Source organism: Cnephaeus nilssonii, assembly GCF_951640355.1.
Source record: "Cnephaeus nilssonii genome assembly, chromosome: 5".
Lineage (NCBI taxonomy): Eukaryota > Metazoa > Chordata > Mammalia > Chiroptera > Vespertilionidae > Cnephaeus > Cnephaeus nilssonii.
The window spans coordinates 26,490,685-26,503,038 of record NC_137076.1 but is presented as its reverse complement, the minus strand read 5'-3'; the positions used below and the strand labels follow the sequence as shown (position 1 = coordinate 26,503,038).

The window sequence follows — 12,354 nt, the reverse complement described above, 5'->3', positions numbered from 1 at the left end:
TGCACTTTGCAGCACTATGTATTTCTGATCTCTTTTTTCACTTCTTTTTTCTTTTATTTTTTCTTCTTGAACTTATTGGGGATGACATTGATTAATACAATTATATTGGTTTCAGATGTACTATTCTATAATATGTCACCTGTATATTGTATTGTGTGTTCAGTACCCAGAGTCAAGTAAGGGATTGTTTGCTTATTTAAATGACAATCCAAGGTCTGATTTTTCTTGTTCATTGATGTTTGGGGTACACTAAAACCCTACTGACTTTCTCTTAAATTAAGCAGGGTACCCAACAAGAGTGCAATCAAAGTTTTAGCAAGTGTTGTAGGCCCATCAAAGTTTGACTGGGGTTGACCTATACCAAGCCACTCACTATTTAAAAGAGGGAGTTGCTTGTGGGCTGTTGGCCAGAGGCCTTGCTCAGTCCTCTGCCTATTGGTCCTCTCTCAGGGAAGCTCATGCATGACTGTGGCCCACATGAGGACAGGTTACAAGAGACAAGGGCCAGGAATATAAAGCCTTTGCATACCCTAATATCAGAAGTGACATCTCATCAGTTTTGCCATGTTGTGTTGGTTGGAGGCAAGTCAGTAGGCCCAAGACACATTCAACAGGATCGGTCTCCACAATAGCATGAACACAGGAGCGTATGTCATTGGGAGCATGCTGATATCTTCCCACCATGCAGGCCTCACCTCTATCAGGACATTGGTCTCTAAGCACCACAACACTGGAGAGATGGCTCTGCTTCCCAGATAGCCCACAACCCATCACACCACAATGCTCTCAGCAAAATTTCCTGCAGATAAACTGGCACATGAGTAGAAATTGCCTCAGTTTTGGTGTTTCTCCAAACCCTACCATGTTCCCTCAGCACACACTGTCCAAAAAAGCCAGCATGTTTTCCCTTCCATCACCAGGGTCCCTCACTTCAAGCTGCAGCCATTCTGTTCCCAGATTCAATAAATGTCTCCATTGGCTTCTTATTTCTGTCATTGAGAAGAGCTTAACCTATTCCAGGATGAATTTTTCTTTAGCTTTGTGTCCACAGATCATAAAATTTATATAGTGTGTTTTGGGCCTATTTCGTTGTTGTTGTTTTTTTCCAATTGATAACATGAGTATGGGAATGATGGTACTTTGCATCCTCCCACATCCTACTCATGCAGTTCTCCTGCATCGAGGTACTCTGGATGAGGAATTTAGAGATCGATCTGTCATTAACTGATAGGAAGAAAATGTGGCAAAACCATGTTGGCAATGTAGGAGACACCAGCCCCTGTTGCCCCACGAAGATCAACAATCAGATTCTTGAACAACAGCATATCTGGGAGAGCTCAAGAGTCCACTTATGGAACATCAGCAACACAGTGGAACAAAACACCTGAGAATAACCACACAAAATGAAGCAAAGAGCAGCGTCATAGTTCCTGCATCATGCCATCACCCAGGCCTTGCTACTCAGCAAAAACAGGCAACTCCAAGCTGGAAAGAGTTGTTAACCTGGTGGAAGAAGGGAGAGTAGAGTGAGCAACTAGTTTACCAAGCTTTTTAGTGCCCCATAGGAAAGACCTGTTTTATATCACTCCACCCAGAGAATGGCAAAGCTTAGACATAAAGACACAGCTAAAAGCAAAGAAGAAGAGCACGATTGCCACAATGGGATGTAGGAATGGATTAAAAATGGACACAGAGACCAATGGTACAGAATCAAGAGGCCAGAAATAAACCACTGCATGCACAGGCAACTAATATTTGACAAGGGAGACTCCGTTGTTTCTCAATCTAAGGAACTTCCAGGTGAAATATGAATCAGCCCCCTTGCAATGAAAGCAGGGAGAGTCCAAAGAAAGCTCACTACAGATCGGGAGGTGGTAGTTTTCATAAATCAGGGAATTTATAGTAAGTCTTGTCATGGGCGGCTTCAAGATAAGTAGATCGATATACCTGCCCACCAAATCTTAAAAGTTTATATACAATAAAGGCCTTAACTGTGTTCAGTGATGTATAACTTCTAGGTGGAATCAACAAAACATAACTAGCTCGAGGGTATATCCTTGGGCCATCTTCTGGAGAAGGGTAGGCAAGTGAAATGAACATTCCAAGGAAGAGTCTCTGATTCCCTAGGTCCATCTCTTGGGTCCACAGGCAGACGCATCTTGATGAATTCCTCCAACTGCCCAAGTCATCAGTATTTATAAAACTCCCCAGAGGATTCCAATAAAATCCACAATTAAAAACCAGTGAACTGCATCCTCAGAAATTACCTGAATATATAGATTTGACAAATGCAAATGTGTATGGAAAATACCATAAAGCCATGGGGAAAGATGTATCATTTAAGTATTTACTAAGAGAATTGTACATTTCACCTGGATACCAGAGTCAATGGATACCAGAGTCAATGCATTTATTATGCAATTATTATGATGTATAAAGTATTCTAGGTTACTCTGCAATTCAATTAAAGACAAATCAAAAGAAGTAAAGTTCATATGTGAAGCATGGAGAGGAATGAGAACCATGAGACTAAACACATGTTTGGTTTTGCTAGATTTTTCAAAAACACTCCAAAGGGATTGCAGAGATATTAAGAGTAGACTGTTCTAATGTAGAGCCTCCATAGGGCACTCTTAATGTCCCTGTTCCTCAGATTGTAAATGAAAGGGTTCAGCATGGGGGGTGACTACAGTGTACATGACCGAGGCCACCATGTCCTTCCTGGGGAAGGCAACAGTGCTGATCCAAGGTAACCTCCAATAGCTGTTCCATGAAATAAGCTAACAACTGACAGGTGAGAGCCACAGGTGGAGAAGGCTTTATAATTCCCACCTGTCGATGGAAATCTCAGAATGGAGGAAACAATTTTATAGTAAGAGAAAAATATCCCTGAGATAGGGAGAAAACCAGAGATGGCGCCAACAAAGTACATGACTATGTTATTGATGAAGGTGTCAGAGCAGGCAAGATGAAGGAGCTGAGAAGGATTACAGAAGAAATTAGAAATGTTTACATCTTTGAAGCAGGTAAGTTGTAACACAATTACAGTATGCAGCTGAGAGTCCAAAAGGCTAAAAATGATATAAAAACTAAGAAGTAGCAGAGGCATGGGGTCATGATGGCTGAGTAGTGCAGAGGGTGACAGATGTCCACAAATCGGTAATAGGCCATGACAGTCAAAAGCATGCCATCCATACATCCAAAAAGGATCAAAAAAGACATCTGTGTCAGGCAGCCTCCATAGGAGATGACTCTGCTGTGAGTCTGGATGCCCACAATCATCTTTGGAACACTGGTAGAAATGAGATCGATGTCAGCCAAGGACAGGTTGCAGAGGAAGAAGTACATGGGGGTGAGCAGGTGGGAATCAGAGCTGACAGTCAGGATGATGAGCATGTTCCCCAACAGGGCAACCAGGTACATGGACAGGAAGAGCCCCAAGAGCAGAGGCTGCAGTTCCAGGTCATCGGAGACACCCAGGAGGAAGAATTCTGAGACACGTGTTAGATTTTGCGGTTCTATGTATCCAGGACATCTTTGGAAGAGGATTCAGGAAAGGAAAACAAGTAAATGAGCACACAGCATTGTATGCATATTCTGTAGTCAAGCTATTCACCCCTGAGGTCATATACCCCAGTACCTTTACCAATATTTCTCAGTATGACAAATCCTATTTAATTAGAACTCTTTATTTTTTGTTTTCTTTTTTTAAATGTACCTTTATTGTTGAAAGTATTACAGATGTACCCTCCTCCCCTCCCCCCGCCCCCACATTGACCCTACCAGCCTGCCCCGCCCCCAGACCTAGGCCTTCACCACACTATTGTCTTTCTTTATTGGTTTCCATGTTATTCACCTCTTTCTATATACACTTTACTGTCCAGAAACTCCATTGAAAAGTATCAAGGAGCAGGAACATTAGAGATAATAAAGCCATAATCACAGGAAAACACAGCTACTTCCTTAATGTATATATATATAGAATGAAACACACCCATCCCCCTTTAAGGAAAAAATCATTCTAATTTTAAGAAATTAAGAAATAGCTAAATATACCTCCATTCATTCAAATACAATGCTAACTAGATAATTCCTTCGTTTAGAATATTTTCAATACTCTGTAAAGGATAGGATCGTGTAATCTGGATTCTAAATGAAAGTTCAATATTCATAATCAGAAAATATTTTTATATGATAGTTATCGTCAGGAGTTTTACCATTTTTTTATTTTCTGTCTCTCCTTCATAGAAATAAGTGATGACTCAAGCACGAGAGGTGTCCTTTAAGTCATTTTGAAGTCCTTTTTTCAATTCGTACTAGTTTAAAATTTTTTGAGGAGTCTCCATATTGTTTATTATAATGCATGAAGGGTATTTATTCACACCAACAGTGTACCAGGGTTCCATTTTCTCTACATCCTCACCAACATGTGTCTTTTTTAAAAATTTATCTTTATTGTTGAAAGTATTACAAATGTCACCTGATTTTCCCCATTGACCCCCTTCACCCCACACCCTTCTCCCCCTCCCCAGTCCTTCACTACACAATTGTCTGTGTCCATGGCTTTTGCATATATCCATATAAATTATTTGGATAATCTCTCCCCAGCCACCACCACCTTCCCTCTGAGATTCATCAGTCTGTTCCCTGCTTCTATGTCTCTGCATCTATTTTGTGCATCAGTTTATTGTGTTGATTAGATACCACATATGAGACTTCTCTTTTCTATAATAGCCATTCTGATAGGTGTGAGATTATGTACTATTGTGATTTTTATTTGCATTTCCCTGATGGATAGTGATGTTGAGCACCTTTTCATATATGACTGTTAGTTTTGTTTTTCTGATCGTAGTCCCTCCTATTTATAGTTGAGGAGTTTAGCATTGGGGAGGTCCCACTGCAAGGTCTAAAACCAAGACTTCTTATCCTGTATAATAAAAGTCCAATATGCTAATTGTCCAACCATTCATTCAACCACTCGACCAGTTGCTATGACACTCACTGACCACCAAGGGGCAGACGTTTCAACCAGTAGGTTAGCTTGCTTCTGGGGTCTGGCTGATCAGGACTGGGCAAGGTGGGCCAGACATGCCCTGAAGCCCTCCTATGGTCCCTCCCCGGCCCCTATCGTGCACTGGTGGATTCCCTAGGCCTGGCCTGCACCCTCTCACAATCTGGGAACCCTCAGGGGATGTTGGAGAGCCGGTTTTGACCTGATTGCGACAAGCCAGGCCAAGGGACCCCACTGTTGCCCAAATCCGTGCACCAGGCCTCTAGTGCCTAGATCATAGATTTTCATAGCAATCCTTTCTGACACAGTGATTGAAATTCTCTTTATTCAGCTACCAGAATCACACTATGATTCAATTGAGGAAAAATGCAAAATAGAACAATGTAAATATATCTGGGCAGTTTCCTCTGGTGTAAAATTGAGATAATAGTTGAAACCACCTTTAAGGATTATTGTAAGGAAGTTTTGAATAATCACTTCAGTTGCTTAAACCAGTGATTCTTATTTCCAGATGATTGATATATTTGCCTGTGGTTATTTAAAAATATACAGAGACTGTGGTCTCAGCCTAGAACCAATTTATGCAGCAGCTCTACATGTGAGATTCTTGGTTGTCCTGGGGTGTAGCCGGAATTGAGAAACACTGCCTTAGAATACTGCCCAACACTTAGGTAATACTCCTTTGATATTACCTATTATTACTGGCATTAATACCCACCACCCACATTAAAGATATAAACATTGAACAATATTTCCTTCAGATCTCATGTTGTAGAGAGATTTGAAACATTACTGATACATTTTTATTTTTATTGGCATCTAAATTCAATCACATTTCTATATATATACTCACTAGGGACCTGGTGCAGGAAGATTCGTGCAAGGGGGGGAGGGATCGGTCCCTCAGCCCGACCTGCACTGTCTCCAATATGGGAGCCCTCAGGGGAGCCCCTCCAATCTGGAAGTTTCTGTCTTTGCAATCACATGAGCCAATTGTCTGAGACTCCAACCCAGTTTGGTTTGTTGCTCACAGAATAATAGAGGCTTTTTTTTCCCTTTGTTTCATTGGTATAGATTTCCTGGAAGTTTTAGGATAACTTATCTTTAATTTTTCCTAGACACTCTGATTTTACTTATGTCTCTCACCTTTGCTTTCCCTCCATTCCCCACCGCAACAGAAACTTGCTCCAGGCTCACTTTTCTCTAGTGTCTAGATCCCTCTGCCACCAGAACTATGATTCCCAGCATTCCTGGTGCTCCCTGCACTCTGGGCTTCTGCTTCTGGTCCTGGGGCTACCACCAGATCTACTATTCCCCAAATTCCTGGTGCTCCCCACGCTCTTGATTTTCCCTTCCTGCTCTGTCTCAGTTCCACAGCCTCCGGCTCTGCCAAGTCCGCCAAGCCACCAGCTCTTCCTCCCTGCTCTCCCTCTGGTGGCTTGGGGAGCCAAGTTCCCCAAGCCACTCCACTCTCTGCCAGCTCTCCTGCTCTGCTCTCTGCCCTGCACCTGTGTCTCTTCTGCTCCCCAACAAATTGGTACATGTGCAATATTTCTTGTTCCAATACAAAAATCCTTTTCTATTAACTACATCCTTTTATTATAAGGGTATGCATTTGAAAGTATTCTTGAAGTCTGTTTTATAATAATCATTCCATGAGAGCTCCACATGAAATTTTCATCTTCATAAAAATTTATTTTCCATTTTGGATTTCAAAACTGGACTGTACAATGCATGACTATTTATAGAAAACCATAAAATCCACAATGTTTGTGACATTATGGCCCCTGTAAATCACTGACACATTTCCTAATTCACAGGTGAACTCACTGAACCAAAAGGGAATAAATCAGTTATTCTAACTCCACTTCCCATTGGGGACCAAAGTAGGTTTGAAAGAACCACTCCTTCGCTTACGTGGAGGTGACAGAGCCCTGGTGCGGGAATAAGGAGATCCATTTTTAGTCCTGAATCTTTCATGCCCTCCATGTGGAGTGTGTGGAAATCTCAGAATCTCTGTGCTTGCATTCCTTCTTGGAAATGGCCAGTCTGACATTCATCTCTAGACCATGTGTGGCACCTAAGGGAAGTTTGGAAGTCAAGAAAGTTTTGATCATTTTCTAACAAAGGATTTCAATCATTATTAGGATAGTGTGCTTACTAAGAAAAAAGAATTCCAAAGATGTAATGCCATTTTATGGCGGAAAGGGTGAAGCCTCTCCTGTCTCAATCAAGGCACTAGAGCATGGGATGACATGAAACCTGAAATGTACCTCAGCTCAAAAATAACATTTACTACCCCCTTCTTTCCTGCCTCTAGTTTTATATTTATGAAAAACCCCTTCAGTGAATATTCAGTATTTGAAAAATATAGATACTACTAAATGGAAATTATCAGGTGTCATAAAAAGCCTTTTTCATAGACACAAATAAACACTATTTTATCTTCTCTCTATTTCTATGGGACATTCTAGAAATGGAAGGAAACACTGGCATGGATAGTCAAATGTGGGGAATTCATATTGACCACTTTATTTCTATAAACAACGGAAGTCTATTCAATACTTAAGGGAGATTTTTTGTTGTTTTTTAATGCCTCCAGTCTTCCCATGAGGTATAGTGTTGGGGTGGGGAATCAGAAATAAATGACACTCACTCATTTCCCTCAATATACTAAGGATGTACTTGTAAAAACCAAAATGAATGGTCATGTCATGGATGTAGGGAAACCGTAAGTTCAGCTCACCCTTCCTGTATGCATCCACTAATGTTTATTATATAGAGGGCATCAGTTTTTTGTTTAATTCTTATTCAGTGAAGTTATGTCAACTGGGAATCAACTCAGAGGACAATCCCATATTTTAAAGACAGTAAGAACTTTCCCCGTAGCACACTAATAATAAGTAGAGCAGAAGGAATTCAAAATTAAATGATTATTCTCTGAAGTCTCATGCACTAAACTTCATTATGCCCCAACTTTCTGAAATTTTAAGCAGAGGTACAGAGATCTTAACCACAGGTATTTCTCAGGTACATTTTGAACTGCTTTGAGTATCCTGAATAAGAATGGTCCCAAAGATTCTCACTTTGGCCCTAGCCAGTTTTGCCCAGTGGATAGAGTATTGACCTGAAGACTGAAGGGTCCCAAGGGCACATGCCCAAGTTGCAGGCTCAATCCCCAGTAGTGGGGGTGCAGGAGGCAGCTAACCAATGAGTCTCTCTCACCAATGATGTTTCTATCTCTCCCCCCTTCCTCTCTGAAATTAATGAAAACATATTTTTTTAAAAAACTCTCATTTTGTCTCCTTTAAAATTGAGTAGGTTGATTATAAGGATGGAGGAAGAAATGGGCAGTTGATGTGAAATCCAGGAGCAAGGACAAGACAGGAGTCTGCCCTAAATGATCATGTGCCACTTCTTCCTTTGACCTTTGCCTGTGGCGTTAGCCACCCTTTTTGTAGTTGATGCAGCAAATGTGGCCTACTGCTCTCCACTGTAGTCCACCAGAAGACTCCATAGGGAAGATAATAGTAAGTAGGGGGTTCCTGTCAGGATTGAGAGGGAAATGAAATGACTGTTTGGATTGGCCGAAGAGAAAACTGGCCAGATGTCCTGAATCTGGAGTCAGACTGCCCAGATACAAACCTGGCTTCAGTTCATACTAACTCATGATCTGTTTCAAGTTACATAAAATGCTATGTTGCTTTCTTTTTATGTAAAAGAATAATAATGTTTGCACTTATAATTCAGAAGAGATTATACAGATGAAACCAAACAAAATACATAAAATACATATTTCAGAGCCTAGCACTTAGGAAGCACCCAATAGAAGTGCTTGATGTTATGGTTAATGTCACCCTTCTCATCATCACCTTCATGATCATTTTGGGGTGCTTAGGGGCAAGTTTAGAGAGATTCACTTTCTGCTATGCTGACGAAGATGCCAACCAGAGCCAGAACCAATGAGGATGGAAGCGAACTCTGAAAGTCTCACACCCCCACCAGAACCAGGAACACAAACTTCAAAGGTCACTGATCTGAAATTTTGCATATTGGTGCCCTCTCATCAATCTATTCCAATCTGTTCCTTCTCCCATAGCACTTACTGGGCTGGCCTGCATCTCTGCTGGAACATGAGCAAGGAGTATCAATGAATCTTCTGCCCTTCTCCTGCTTTGTGTGGGAGAAGGGCTTGGGGTTTCTCCTCAGGGATGGGAGGAAAGCAGGGACCTTCTCATGCATATGCCACAAAGAAAGAAGACACATAAGTAGCCACTGCAGTATAATTCACATCCATAAGGGCTGGAGGAATCAGCCAATTATTTACTACTAGAGGCCTGGTGCAGGATATTTGTGCACTGGGGTGGGTGTCCCTCAGCCTAGCTTGCATCCTCTCCAATACGGGACACCTTTGGGGATGTCTGACTGCCAGTTTAGGCCCATTCCCTCTCACAATGCGGGACTGGTGGCTCCTAACCGCTTCTGCCTGCCAGCCTGATCACCCTGTAAGCACTCCTCTGCCAGCCTGATCTACGCCTAACTGCTCCCCTGCCAGCCCAATCACCCCCAACTGCCTTCCCATACTGGCCCGGTCGCCTCCAACTGCCATCCCTTGCTGGCCTAGTTGCCCTAACTGCCCTCCCCTGGCAGCCTGTTTGCCCCCTACTGCCCTCCTCTGCTGGCCTGGTCACCCCCAACTACCCTCCCCTGCCAGCCATCTTGTGGCAGCCATCTTGTGATGACATGGGTGCGACCATCTTGAGATCACATGGGGGCTGCCATCTTGTGACAACATGGGTGTGGCCATTTTGTGACCATGGGGGAGGGGGGGCGCAACCATCTTGTGAACACATGGGGCAGCCATTTGTGTGTGAGGGCATGATGGTCAATTTTCATATTACATCTTTATTATATAGGTCTAGAGGCCTGGTGCATGGAATTCATGCATGGAGGGGGGTGTATCCCTCAGCCCAGCCTTCACCCTCTCCAAGATGGGACCCCTTGAGGGATGTCCACCGGGATCAGGCCTAAATGGGCAGTCGGACATCCCTCTCACAATCCAGGACTGCTGGCTCCCAAACGCTCACCTGCCTGCTTGCTTGATCACCTCCTAACCACTCCCCTGACAGCTTGATCAACGCCTAACTGCTCCCCTGCTGGTCCCATTGTCCCTAACTGCGCTCCCCTGCTGGCCTGTCACCCTTAACTACTGCCCTCCCCTGCTAGTCTAGTTGCTCTTAACTGTCCTCCCCTGCAGGCCTGGTTGCCCCTAACTACCCTCCCCTGCTGGTCTGGTCACCTCTAACAGCCCTTCCTTGCCAGCCTGGTCTCCCCTAACTGCCCTCCCCTGCCACCCTGGTTGCTTCCAACTGCTCTCCCCTACAGGCCCGCTCGTCCCTAACTGTCCCTTGCAGGCCTGGTCGCCACCAACTGCCCTCCCCTGCTGGCCTGGTCACCCCTAACTTCCCTCCCTTGCCAGCTTGGTCGCCCGTAACTGCCCTCCCCTGCTGGCCTGGTCACACTTAACTACTGCCCTCCCCTGTCAGCCGGGTCACCCCTAACTGTCCTCCCCTGCAGGCCTGATCGCCATCCACTGCCCTCCCTTGCAGGCCTGGTCCCTCCAAATGGCCATCCCATGCTAGCCTGATCACCCACAACTGCCCTCCCCTGCCGGCCATCTTGTGGCAGCCATCTTGTGTCCAAATGGGGCAGCCATCTTTGACCACATGGGGCCAGCCATCTTGTGTTAAAGTGATGGTCAATTTCCATATTACCTCTTAATTATATAGTATGTTATGATCTTAGGGGCTCATTGCACAAATCTCCTAATTAGCCAATTGGTCCATGTTGTCCTAATTTCTGTATATTTGCTGGTATCAATGGAAGGGAGAAAGGGAAAAAAGTGGATGTCCCTGGAGGATCTTGGTCCTTTCTCTCCTGAGAAGGAAGGTCACCTCTACTTCTTGCTTCTTACTTCTGAGTTTCAGGATCTTAACATAAAATTGAGACTTCTTTTTTTCTTTAAATTTAAGAATTTACTGTGTGATTTTAGTATCTGTAAATTGCATTCTATTAATCATGAAATCTATACCTAATTAGTACTTCTATACCAAGAATGTGATACTCTTTCCGAAAGCCCTCAGGGGGTGTCCGACTGACAGCTTAGGCCCGCTCCTCAGACATCCTTAGAGCTGCCACAGAGGCGGGAGAGGTTCCCGTCTCCACCACTGCACTCGCCAGCCATAAGCCCAGCTTCTGGCTGAGCAGTGCTCCTCCTGAGGGATCAGACTGACCACCAGGGGACAGCTCCTGCATTAAGCATCTGTCCCCTAGTGGTCAGTGAACATCATAGCGACCGGTCATTCTGCCATTTGGTCGATTCGCATATTAGCCTTTAATTATATAGGATAAGTTGCCAATAGACATCCCCAGTTCCTTGCCACATGAGCTTCTTCAGTGGGCACCTGATGACGTGGCAGCTATCTTCCATCAGCGTGAGCTGGTAAGAGAGTAAAATAGGGCTGGTAGTTGAAAGCCTGAGTCTATTTTTTACACATTAATGTTGGAGTGACAGCCCAATATTTTTTGATATTTTATTCATTTCATGTAAGTCACAAGGTACAGCTCAGATGGAGAGGGGTATATACAAGGGCATGAATACAGAATGCAGAGGATACTGGAGGATCTAAAAGCCACCTACCACAAGGCCTCAATTTCTGGCAGAAATTTGCATTCTGAGTACATGATACTAGAGCTGTCTCTGCTTTCCAGCACAGTCTCCAGCCCTTCACATCACCAACTCCTCAAAACAAAAAAAAACTAGTACAAGCAAGATCTTGCTCTGCTTTGGATATTTCTGCAGATCCCACAACGCTGCTTCTTGTCATGCCATGAAAAATAAGTCACCAAATAGTCACCTGGTTTCTATTATACCTACAGAGTCCTTCCTATTTGCCAAGAGAAGTCAGAGCCATTTCAGGACTAATTCAACACGTGTTCCTAGAGGCTTCCGATTTCTGTTCCACTAGAAAGGACTAATCTCTCTCCAAATATATTTTCTTTTATAATCTTTGCATTTTAACTCTTGAAGTCTTTTTAAATGTGATTCTGCCTTATATGGTGAGTAAAAGTGAGATGTATGGTAATGCTAATTGGTGACAACCCCTAACCTTTGCAGTCCTCTTGGCTCAGATTTCTCTGTATGAGGAGCTCAGAGAGTGATTTAACTGATATGAAGAAAACTTAAATACTTGCCAAGTTAAGTTGGATATGGGATAAAGTATGCTAATTATGTGTGTGTACCTAAATGGCAGAGGAAAACTTTGGGGATCCCAAATGACCAA

At 43.4% G+C, this 12,354-nt stretch overlaps 1 pseudogene across 1 annotated transcript; it reads right to left on the bottom strand.

Annotated features, from left to right (window-relative positions):
• Positions 1 to 2,590: 2,590 nt before the first annotated feature.
• On the bottom strand, positions 2,591 to 6,174 carry LOC307100589 (olfactory receptor 7E24-like; annotated as a pseudogene). Its single transcript has 2 exons — positions 6,158 to 6,174; positions 2,591 to 3,535 (listed from the first exon to the last, which is right to left on the bottom strand). The product of its transcript is annotated as an olfactory receptor 7E24-like (transcript).
• Positions 6,175 to 12,354: the final 6,180 nt, after the last annotated feature.